This window comes from Fukomys damarensis, unplaced genomic scaffold, assembly GCF_012274545.1.
Source record: "Fukomys damarensis isolate Sample0158 unplaced genomic scaffold, DMR_v1.0_HiC HiC_scaffold_24, whole genome shotgun sequence".
Classification (NCBI taxonomy): domain Eukaryota; kingdom Metazoa; phylum Chordata; class Mammalia; order Rodentia; family Bathyergidae; genus Fukomys; species Fukomys damarensis.
Window position 1 is genome coordinate 41,083,400 of NW_022900936.1, and position 13,786 is coordinate 41,097,185.

The following is a 13,786-nucleotide window of genomic DNA, read 5'->3' on the forward strand; positions in this document are numbered from 1 at the left end:
CTGGCTCCAAGGCAGAAGCAATATGGTAGAAGAACATGGCACAGAAAAGTATGTTCAAGCTGTAAAAGCCAGGAAGCAGATAATGAAGGGATGAGACAGGGACAGGAATACACATTTCTAGGTAACACCACCAGTGACCTATATCTAAATAGAGCCCACCTGCTAACAAAAATTCACTGGACTAATCTATTGAGGAATACAGTGCCACCCAAATCAAATCACTTTCCAAATCATGAGACTTATGGGGAAATTTTAGGTCAAAACATTCATTGAGTCCCCCACAAGACTACTGTTAATCTCCACATATAAAAGCACTTAGAGGGCCAGGGATTTAGCTCAGTAGTTCGACCACCTGCCTCTCAAGCTCTAGGTCCAGAGTTCTATCCCTGGTACCCCCCCCAAAAAAAATCACTTCAGCTATTTCCAAAAGTCATAAAATGCTTAACAGTTCTAACAGTGCTAAAAATGCAGCTCTAAAGTCTCCTCTAAGACTCAACATAAACTCTTCTGATCCCCTATAAAAATCAGTTCATTTGAATACTGTATTTTCATCATAAAGTACTTACCTGTCACAACCCAAACTTTGGGTTATCTTGAAATTGCCTGCACAACATTAACTAGTCTAGAGTTCTTAATTTGTGCCTCCTGAATAATCTCAGGACATGGGCAAAATAGATAAATTTTCTGCCGCAGAATAACATGTAGGGTTTCTAACAATATACTCCTCATCACTCCTAAAACCTCTTGAGGCTAGCCTTTATTCTGAATTCCTATCAGAATTCTGGACTTCTCAACCCCAACCAGAATTTCTCATGAAGGTTGACCTATAACATTTTAAGGCTTCTCCAAACCTTTCCAACCTCTTCACACAAATCTGTCCAAGGTTTCCAAATCATATGGTCAGGTACAGTCACAATAAAAATAAATCACTTTGATAGAATGGGTAATTAATAAATTAATATATATCAGAGATGAGGTAAATAAACAAATTTTCTAGCTTTTGTTGCCTATATTTGGCAAATAATTAGGAAAAAAATTACTAAAATAGTCAATCTAAAAGTTAGGGAAAAATAAAATTGAAACTCTTCCCCTCAAAAAAAATACTATTAAACTATAAAAATCAAGAGTTTCATCACTATGGAAATTAACCAATAGAATGGAAAAATGACAAATATTAATTTTTAAAAATATTAAATATTTATATTAACATTAGAGTCAATATTTTTTACATTAACTTATTCCTACCTTCATGTTCCAACTCTGTAGCACAGTAGCATGAAAAACCAACACATAACTAACAGAAGTAATGTCCTTTTAAGATTGGCTAAATGCCTATGCTCAGAAAATTGTCAATATTTTTATTGTACAATTTGCTCCATGGCAATTGCCTTTCCCACCCATATTGTTGTTGAGCTTATTTGAAGATCAACTGTATGAAAAAAAAAAGCCCTATCATCAGAATGTTTCTAAAAACAATAATGATTGCCAGAAATAGTTAATATAGTAGATGCCTAATGCTGTCAATTCAACTGGGCAAAAAAGTGCCTGTTCAAAAATACGAAGTGAAGACCTCTGACTAGGCTATTAAAAGTAAGTATAAATGGTTCTAAACATTGTTAGATATTTAGGAACCCACATAAATATGATTTTGACTGCCATTTAGACCCTGCAAAAGCCTAAAAAATGCTAATGCAAATTATAAATTCCAAGAAAATTGAGTTGTAATTTTCTCTCTCTCCTCTTTACAAATAAGATATGTATCAAGGCAACTAATTCTATCTTCTAATTGATGACTGATTAACCAAAAGCTATGCTGAATCTTGTATGAAAGCTCACTTAAAGAGAATTTTAAAATATAGAACAGAAAAAAATGTGACCATATACTATAGGGAGCATAAAATATAGATAATTATTTCAGTAAAGTTAGAATAGAATGAGTCTAAAATATTTTACTTTTATTAAATACTTTTGAGACATGTAAAAATATAGGAAGCTAATGGCCCATACTTGGGGAGGGACAGAATTTGTGAAACACAAAAACATCACTATGGATGGCTATGGATGTATTTCATTGGTATACCTTTGGCCTAGCATGAGTGAGGCTCTTGGTTCAGAGCACTGTAAAAATAAATGAATAAAACATGACAAAGGAAATCCATATATTAAAGTTATAAGACAAGTGCTTTAAATCAATGATCATAAATATGCCAAAATTGAAAATGTAAAAAAAAATTAAAATAAAATATGAACTTTCACCAAGTAGAAAATTACAATAATAGTAAGATTTTTTTAAAGAAATGGAAATACTAGTCCTTTGCACAACTTCCTAGCCTCCTGCACTATAAGCCAAGTAAATGTTTTTGTATATTAAAAAGAAAATGAAAATCAATAGCATGATGCACTACGTCGACTAAAGGGATACAAACTATGTGATCATTCCAATAGATGCATCAAATATATTTGATAAAATTCAGTATTTCTTCATGATAAAAATGCTTAATAAATTATGTATAGATAACTATACAAAGTATTGAACAAATTTAAAACAATTCAAAGCAAATTTAAAGGAATTTTAATCCAATTATCCAAATGTTCAAAAACTTAATATCTGTTGTATCCACAAAAACACAAATATAAAATTAAAATTAAAATAGAATAAAGCAAGAAATTTCACAATACCTTACTTTAATATATAATACAAAGTTGCATTAATCAAAACAACATGGTATTAGCAAAGAAATGACATATCAATCAATGGAATAGAGTAGAAAAACTACAGTAAATCCACACATCTACTGCCCACTGATATTTTATGAAGGTGCTAATTATATAAACTTGAGGAAATAAGTCTTTGTAACAAATAATGCTAAAATTGAATATCCACATTTAGAAGAATGAAGCCAGAACACTCTTGCTCCCTTTCTCTCTCTCTCTCTCTCTCTCTCTCTCTCTCTCTGTTTCTCTCTCTCTCCCTCTCATTAAAAAAGTACCTTATGTTAGTTAAAGACTGAAAATGAACAGTTAAACCTATGACAATCCTCGAAGAAAGCATAGAAAAATTCTTCCAAATATTAGAATGCCCAAGGTGCCAAAATCACAGAAAAGAAAAGCAAATATGAAAGTAAAATATCAAACTAAAAGAACATACTCTTTCATCAAATTGACAAAAAACTCCAGAATGAGAAACAACATTGGTGATCTATACATGCTTCAAAGGGTTAATATCCAGAATATCCAAAACAGCACATTAGTCTACTAAGAATATCTATTATCATATATTTAAGATAATGTGTTGGCGAGGGTGTGGAAGGAAAATTTACTGCTTGTTGGAATGTAAATTAATATAGTTTTCACTGAAAAATCATTCAGAAGCTCTTCAAAAAATTTAAAAATAAAAATATCATGTGACTCAGTTATTCCATCGATGGATATATATCCAAAGGAAATAAAATTAATTTGTTAAAATATATTTTAATTTTCATGTTATTTCAGCATTATTTCCAATAATCAACATTTATTAGCCCATCAAGAGACAAAGACAATGTACCGCATATGTAGCATAACATTATTCAGCTATAAAAGAATGCGATCCTAACAACTGTAACAACACGGATAGAACTAGAGTTAATCACATCAAGCAAAATAAGCCAGACAGAAAAACAGGTACTGTGTGATCAGTTTCACATATGGAATACAATAGATTTGATCTCGATGGAGTTGAGAATAAGAAGGTGATTACCAGAGATTAAAGTACTTAAAAAGCAGTAATGCGGAGAGCTTGATCCATGTTCTGGTATTAGTACAAGTCAATATCTAATGAATAGAAAGAAAAATTCCTCAACCTGATACTGGCAATAAATTATCAACGTGTTATTAACAAGTAGGATTCACCCCAGGGATGCAAAAATAGAGAAACATAAATAAATCAATAAATATAAAATTCCACTGATGGGCATTTGAACTGTTTCCAAGATTTAGCTATTACAAATTGTGCTATTATAAACAGTTGTGTATACATCGCTGTGATATGATGCTTTTAATTCTTTTGGGAAGATACAAAGAAGAGGAATACTTGGGTCAAATAGAACTTAGGGTTTTAGCTTTTTGAGGAATGTCCCCATGGATGTCCACAGTGGTTTCTCCAGTCTACACTCCCACCAACAGTAGAGAAGTGTTCATTTTTTGTCACAGCTGGACCAGCGTTTGTTATTAGTTTTCTTGATAGCAGCCGTTATTTCTGGAATGAGATGGAATTTCACTGTTATTTTAATTTGCATCTGTTGAATGAGCAGTGATGTTGAACATTTATTCATACATGTATTTACTGTTTATAATCTTGCATCTGAGAAGTGTGCATTCAACTCAGATGCCCATTTTCGATTGAGTCTTTAAATTTGGACCTGGCAAACAATTATTTTCCCAATCTGTGTGTTGTCTCTTCACTCTGTTGGTGGTTTCTTTTGCTGTTCAAAAGCTTTTTACTAAGATGAGATCCAATTGTTGATTCTTTTGCAGCATTTTCTGTGTGATCAGGGATTATTCATAAAATCTTTACCTAAACCTATATCTTGAGAGTTCTATCTATTCTATCTTCCAGCAGATTTGTTTCTGTTTTAATATTTAGAGCATTGATCCATTTCAATTTTATTATTTTTTAAAATTAATTTTATTGGTACATTTAATGTATACAATGTAATGACATTCATTGTTGGAAATTTGTACCTTTACATAATCAAACTTGGTTCTTATTTTTCCCCATTCCGCTGCCCTCCCTTCAACCCCTTCCTCCCTATCTACAAAGACTTTGTTTTCATTATTTTTTTATTTTCTCATATTAATTCCATTCCCTTCTTTCCTTTCCCCTACCCTTCCAATTTCCCTTTCCTCTTTGTCCCCTTTCTTACTATTACACGTTATCTGCTATACCTTTTAGTCTTTACTTATACTTTCAGTTTTAATTTAGTGCATGGTGAGAGATATAGACCTAAGTGTAATCTCTGGCAAGTGAAAATCCAGTTTTTCCAGTACCATTTATTAAATAGTTTATCTTTCTTCCAGAAAGATGTTTGGCCTTTTTTTAAAGATAAGGCAACCGAGAGTGTTTGGAGTCATTTCTGCATCTTCTAATATGTTCATCTGTTCCACTGGTCCTTTTTTTTTTTTTGGCCGGAACTATGCTGTTGTTATTATAGCGTTTTTAGTATAATTTCAAGTCTGGAATTGCGGTCCCCCCATCTTGCCTTTGTTGGCCAGAATTGCTTTTGCTATTCTAGTTCTATTCTGGTTCCAAAGGAATTTTAGGATTGTTTTCTCTAGTTCTATGAGGTATGCTATTGGTATTTTGATTGAGATTGAATTAAATCTGTGTAACAATTTTGGAAATATGACATTTCAATATGGCAATATTTTGGTTCTTGCTCCCCAAGAGCAAGGACCATCTCGATTTTCTGGTAACCCTTGGATTTAATTTTTTTGAGCACAACAGTTTTCAATGTAAAGATCTTTTCCTTCCTTTGTCACATTGATTCCTAAATATTTAATTTTTAATATTATTTTGAATCGTGTGGTTCCTTTTATTCCCTCTCTATGAATTTATTTTTGAACGGGAATATTATTGATTTTGTTTATTGACGTTGTATCCAGCTGTATGGCTGAATTTTGTTGTAGTCTAATTTTGGTGGAGTTAGGGAATTTTCTGTGTAGAGTGCCATGTCATCAACAAATAATGATAATTTAATATTTTCTTGTCCTATCCTTATTACTTTTATTTCTGTCTCTTGTTTAATTGCTCTGGCTAGTATTTCCAGAACTACATTGAATAAGTGTGGTGATAGTGAACATCCTTGCTCAGCTCCTAATTTAAGAGTGGAAGCTCTCAGTTTTTGACAATTTAGTATTATGTTGGTTGTTGCTTTGACATAAAAGAATTTTATAAGATTGTGATAAATAATATCTACTCCAATTTTCTTTAGGATTTTCTTCATGAATGAACACTGGACTCTGTGATCAAGTGACTTTTGTCCTTGGCTGAACTGAACATCTACTTATTATAAAACACTTAGACATACATATGAAAGGACATTATCTCAATCCATAAAAGCTTATTATGGAAAAACAATGGCTAATGTTATATTAAATAGGGAAAATCAGAAAGTTTTCACTAAAATCAAGAACAGGATAAGAATCTTCACTATCATTACTCCTGTTTAGTATAGTACTTAAACCATTAGCCTGAGCACTAAGACAGAAGAAAGAAAAGAAACAGATATATATTAAAGAAGAAAAAGTTAAACTATCATCACTTGAAGAAGACATGCTTCTTTAGTAAGATACTACAAAAATCTCCACCAAAAGACTCCAAGAATTAATAATCCAATTCAGCCACATAGTAATATACAAATCACCACATAAAATTCAATAGCATTCATATGCTTAAATAATAAATTTACTGAGAAAGAAATTTTTAAAAACTAATATTTGAAATAGTATTAATAAAATAAAAATACTTAGGAATTAACTTACCCAGTGAAGTAAAAGGCTTCTATAATGAAAACTACTATAGTAGAAAAAAAAAAGAGATCAAGGAAGAGATCAGAAAATGAAAAGATTTCCCTTGTTCCTGGATATCTAGAAGCAATATTGCCAAAATAGCCATACTTCCAAAACTGATATATAAATGAAATGCAATCTCAATCAAAACACCAAAAGCATTCCTCACAGAACTAGAGAAAACAGTTCTAAAGACCATATGAAACCAGAAGAGACACAATATGAAAACCAATCCTAGGTAAAAAGAACAAATCCGAATGCACCACAACTCTAGATTTCGAGGTTTATTGCAAAGCGACAGTGATTACAAACTGAATGTTATGCAAAAACAAAACAAAGTAAAAACAAAACAAAAAAAAAACATACTCACGAATAAGTGAAACAAAACAGACCACACAAATAAACCAAGGAATATTCAAACGTCCCAAAACTTGTTAGAGGACAGATAGACTCTTTAGCAAATGATACTGGAGAAAATTTGCTACACACATACACAGGACTATATCTCAACATGTACTAAGATAAAATCTAAGTGGGTAAAAAGCTAAATATTAAAATAGAAATAACTGCTGGAAGATAAAATAAGTAACACTCTAAGTTGTAGAAACAGGCATAAACTTTCTCAACAGAATCTCACTGTGCAAGAAATAGCATCAAGAATCAACAGAAAGGACTATATTAAATTAAATAGCGTCTGAACAGCAAAGAAACAACAAAAAGGAAAACATTTTTTTCTATTTACACATTCAACATAGTAATACTATCCAAAATATAGAGAAAATAAAAAAATTAGCCCCCTTTAAAATAAAAGACCAAATAAAAATGAGCAACTGAAATGAATATGCACTTCCTAGAGTAAGAACGAACGTCCAATCAGTACATGAACAAATGTTCAACACATCATTACAGAAATCCAAATTAAAACAACACTGAGGTTCCATCTTACTTCAGAAAGCACGACTATCATTGAGACATCAAACAATAACAAATGCTTGTGAGGCTGCCAACAAAAAGGAACCCTTCTACACTGTAGGTTGTAAAGTAAACTAGTGTAACCATTATAGAACTCAGTATGGAGATTCTAATAAAACCTAAAACTAGAAGTTTCATACAACCCAAGTGTTCCCTTTCTAAGTATCTTCCCAAAGTAGGAATATATATATATATATATATATATATGCCCCCATTTTTATGGCTACACAACTCATAATAGGTAAATCTTGAAACCAGCTTCCTTGTCCATCAAGAGATCAATAGAAAAAAATGTGGTATTTATACAAAATAGAATGAATTTCTGCCATAACAAAGATTAAAATCGGAGTTACTTTTAGGAAAAAGAGGGCACCTTGAGATCGTAATATTAACTGAAATAAACTGGACACACAAGCTTAAATAATGAATGATTTCTCTTACGTGAAAAATCCATCTTATGAATAAAGAACAAAATAAAAGTCTGATATTAGTAAAGAGGGTATAGGTCTTTTGTAAAAGTGAATGGGACCAAGAGATGGGGAGAGGGGCAATGGCGGGGGGTCTCTACAGTGCCCCTAACCATTATGTCCTACAAGCATATACTGATGAAAACAAAAATTTTAAAAAATTAAGGCAACAAGTGTATTAAAAATTTTCTATTTAACAATATTTCTTATCATACATCTTTATATTTAGAAGAGATAAGTACATCTGCAAAATGTCTTTGTATCTTTATAATAAGAAATAACAAATATCCCCCGCAGCTCAAATGCCCAGTGATTTTGATTTTTTTTTCATTTCATGTAATCTTTAAAATATATCTAATTGAATTTTCACTTTCATAGTTATGAAATGAAGAAAAATGAGATTGGTTTATCTTAGTTAACATTAATTACGTGGAAAAATCTCCAAATCACATGGTAACAAATCACCTCACTCAAGTGGTCAAGGTAAACATCAGCAGCTATGAGCTATGCAGATAATACACAATATGAGATTATCTACCTCTGTCTTCAGTTGATTGCTATTTGGATTGCTTCCACATTTTAACTATTATGAATAAGATTGAAAAATTTTGTGTGGTTGTATACTTTCATAACTGGTTCATGTGGTAATTTCATGCTTAAATTTTTTAGAACTGTCCTCCAATTTTCCATAGAGGTTTTCCACCATGGTTATAGCACCTTCTACTCCAGTTATCAATGCACAGAGATTCCACATTCTTTACTGCCTTATCAATACTTGTTATGATTTAATAAGCCATCCTCATGAGTATTAGGTATTATCTTCTTATAGTTTGATTGCATTTCTTCATAGAGTGTATTTTTGTATGCTTATTGGCCTTTGTATACTTTGTGTGGAGAAATATCTATTCATTTAATTAAACCTCTAATCAAATTCTTCTATTCTAATTAAATTTTCCATTGAGTTCTAAAAGTTCCTTATGTTTTACACATACTAGATCACTTACATGAGTTTGCAAATATTTTACCCTTTTCTGCAGATACTCTTTTAACTTTCTTCATGAAGTCCTTAAACACACATTTTTTATTTATTAATTATATTGGTACATTTTAGGTATACCATATGCTGCCATTTGTATTTGGAAATTCGTAATTTTAATATATTTTGATTCTTATTTTCTCCCCATTCTGCTGCCCTGCCTTTAACCTCTCCATCCCTTCATATTTACAAATACTTTGTTTCCACTTTTTCCTTTTCTTATATTTATTCCTTTCCCTTTTTTACTTTCCTCTTTCCCTCCCACTTCCCCTTCTCCTTTGGATCTTTTCTTCCTATTTCACATTATCTATTATACATTTTTATCTGTATTTACACTTCCAGTTTTTCACAACAGATAAACTATTCAGTATACACATATAAATTTTGATTAAGTCTGGTTTCATATTTTACCCTTGATTGCTATGTATTTAGAATCAAAACTTTTTAAAAGCATAGCTTAACGTCAACAAATGTTCAAGTTTACTTCCTTTTGAGTGACATAGTTCTAATTCTTAGTCTTTGATTCACTTTGAGTTAATTTTCATATATATTATATTGGGCTGCAAATATATCGTAGAATTTATTCTTTAAAAAACAGACATTTATTTCTTAATTTTGGACACAGAAAAGTCCAGGATCAAGATGCAGGCAAAACGTCTGGTGGGGACCTACTTCAGATTTCCTTGGTCTCTGCTTTCACATAGCAGGATGACTGATGAATTTTTCCCCGGTCTCATTTTAAAGACAATAAATCCATTCAGGAAGACTCTACCTTTTGAAATAATCAGTTCCAAAAGGTACCACCAACTTATCCAATCCCTTTGATGGTAACAATTTTAACATATGAATCTGGTGAGACATAAGTATTGAAACCATATTCAAACTCATTCTTTCAGGTGAGGCTGCACAATACCCCAAGTAGTCCTGACAGGACTACTCATTCCAGTTTGTTATGAATGCTGAAAGGCAAATGTAGAGCTCCAGCACTTGTTCTGAAATATTTTCCTAGATCTACCAAGTTACTGTGTTTAAGAACATAGAATCTGGACCTAGACTACATCCACACTACTTATTTCAGTAAATTTGGGAAATAACATTACCTGTGATTGAGTAACCTCATTAAAAAAAAGATAAGAGTAATACTATGAAAAAAATAATCATAGCTCTAACTTTTGAGAAAATCAAAGTGTGTTTGTCAGCACAGCTATAAAATTATACTATATAGTATATTATCTGACCTGTTTGCACTGCGTAATGATTACATTTTTCTTGGGGGGTTTGTCACGTACATAACACATCTTAACATTTTTCATCCCCTTCCACTCCCATCCTTCCCTGCTTCCTCCACCTCTTATTCCACTTCCCATTTGACAAGCTCTAATTTCATTTTTTCTTTTATCCTCTTTTTAAAATCCTTTTAAGCTTGCTTTGCTCTCTCCTCCCTCCATCTCGCACCCCTTCTCATTTGAAAAAGATCTCCTTACTTCCTATTGCCTATGCTTTATTTTGCCAGCTATTCCTCAGAGAGGATTAACATCTGCAATATATAAAGGACACAGTATTAGAATTCCCCAAAACAAACAGCCCAATCAAAAATGGGCAACATGAATAGACACTGCTCGAAAGAAGTAGATGACCAATAGCTATATGGAAAAAATGTTCAGCTTCCCTGAACTTTAGAAAAATACTAATTAAAAAAGCACCGAGATACCTTTTTCCTCCAGAAAAAACTCAAATAATAATAAATACTGGTGTGGCTTCAAGAAAAAAAAGGAATATTTCTAAATTGTTGGGGGGAATGTAAACTGATAGAATCACTACGGAGATCAAGATGGCTATTCCTCAAAAATCTAAAACTAAATTTCCCATTTGACTCAGTTATTTCCCTTCTAAGAATCTTTCTGCAAGAATTAAAGTCAAAATTATTACAATGATACCTGCATACTCATGTTTAAAGCAGTAAAAATTTTTAAAAGGTTAATCTTGGCAACAGACTGCATGGCCATCAACATATGAATGAATAAGGAAAATGTATTCTTCCAGTAAGAGGATAAATTTGAGGCATTTGTAGGATAGGTGCACCTCTAGAATGTGAAGTTAAGCAAAATAAATCAGATACACAAGTTTAAATATGATACGATCTTTCTTATATGAGAAACACCAAGTATACATTTTAAATTCTATATTCTGGCTATAGTCAACACAGAGTGCCATGCGTGATCAACAAATTTTACATCAAGTACTGGCAATTGTCTATTTAAATTGTCAGTTTAAATATATTCACTCTGAAGGTGAAAATTCATGTCAGGGTGGGGAATTCAGAAGAATGTACAAGTTTTCTAAAGGCTTGTTTTGTTTGAGAAAAATAAATGAATATTGATATTTTAAATGTAGATACCATTATAATCATGCAACACTTTAAAATCCATTTCATTATCCTCTAAATTATTTTAATAAACATGGATTTTATAAAATAATTTAACCCACAATTATATCAAACAGAGGCATGAATTTAGCTTTTTCATTTTTTTAATATGTAGAGAAGATATTCACATATTATGGGTTCATCATTATTATTAAAATATATTTCATTATATTTTTATTATGTTAGGAAAACACCATTTATTAATTAACAGCAAGTATTATGACACAAAGTGAATAACTGTAATTATTTGAAGGTTACTTGAGAGGCTAGTGAGAACTGTACTACCACAGTGCCTCAGATGTTCTTCATTCCGCAAGATGGAGCTTTCAGCAGTGTCAATTTGATCTTCATCATTTTCTGGCAAACCATTGTCTTTACTCTTCCACTTCTGGCATGTGAAATAAATATCACTTCTCCATTATTTTCCTTACTTTGATAAATGAAACTACATGCATACTCAGTGATTTAATCATATGTGCTCTCTTCAGTTCAACCTCACCGAATGCTTTTTTATGTCATTCCTATAACCGTGCATAATCCCTACACAGTTACATGGAAAACTCTTTTCTCCAATGTTGTATAATTACATATTTCATTATATATTTATAAGACGTTTTGCTTGAAATGTTATACACTATTGAACATCTGAATAGTATTTCCACTTAATATATACTGAATAGCAAGACTATTTCTGTGAAAAAAGATTATATCTGTGACCATCACAACGAGTGTAGTAGAGAAAGTATTTCAACATTAGTCAGAAAAAATATAATCAAATACTTCTTTTAATCATTTAGAATATGTGGTCTCAGCAAATGTATTAACTTATTTGTATATCCATATACCTATTAGTAAGTACTAAAATATAGAAAATGAAATTATATATATGTGTGTGTGTGTGTGTGTGTGTGTTTTCAAATGTGTTATCAAAAATGTCATAACACTGTTTCTTGCACTAGACTGAATATTTCTGGAATTTAAACAAATTTTCTGGACTAGTTAAAAATTAAATGATTTAGTAATAGAAATAATGGTATGAATTTAGTATTTAAAAATGTTGACATACATTGTTAGTCAATACTATTATATTACTAGTGACAATTTGATTCTGCTAATAAAACATCACTTTTTAAAAAAATTTTAAGCAAAGGGATTTATTTACTTATTAAAGGGTTGATTAACATTACCTATAGCTAAAAAAGGTTTTCTTAATAAAAACTTGCTCTATAAAATAATTAACCCATGACTCCAATAGCATTCTATTACTCTTAACACTAGTTTTCCATTCAGATAAGAAAACTCATATAATTTTTGTAGATCCATTAATTCAAGTAAATCTCAATTTGGAATTTTCAGATGCATAGTTACCTCTTAAATTTTCCAGCATACTTAAATCTATTTATCCTAATATATACATTTTATCGTGAATTCATACATTTTGATTCATGCATAGTATTCTAACAAGCTGAATAAAATTAGAGGAATCACAAATAATGGCTATATTGTGACATTTAAGAAAATTAAATGTGACTTATACAATGCTCATTCACATTCTATATAAAAGTTCAAAGAATGGTAGAGTCAAGAATATAAATTGCTGTCAGTATTGAAACTACTTTAAGCTCAGTTTAACATGAATCTTATTCATTTCATGCCATAAATAACTACTCCCCTTTTGTATAATCCAACAACAGGTAGGAGGGACACTTCATAGAAAATGGATAAACTGGTGCTCATTCCTACTTGCCACAAACACAAAGAGAAATAGTCTATATTCTAGTAGACATATGTTGATAATATCTGTCAAATTTAGCTATTAATTTTAATCTCATTAACCCTCAATCATGTCTTTTATTTTTGTTTAATAGTAGGCATTTTGTTTAATAGGAGTCATCTCAATAGCTTCGCAAAAATAGTATTCAAATCAACTTAAATAATTACAATTCATGCAACACACAAATTCTTCCCATCAAAAAGATACCAATACTGAGTTAAATCCCTGGTACAAAAAAAAAAAAAAACCTAATAATGTATTTTGGAGCACAATCTCAAATACAAAAATGTTTTGTATTCTTCAAATGATTAATTGTTTATGGATGGCCATTTTGAGGCTTTAGTTATCTAATATTGCACAAAAGATAAACGGGAATTGTGTTGGAGGTCAAGAAAAATTCTCAAGTATGTAAGAATTCTATAAGAAGTATATCAGAGGCCTGCCTGTCTGCGATCACCCGGCGGCATGCGCGCGAGCTCCCGGCCTGCACGACAACAGACCCAGGAAGGACCCAAGGACCCCAGAGGGGGTTTTTTTCAGCTGCCTGCCTGCCTGCCTGTCTG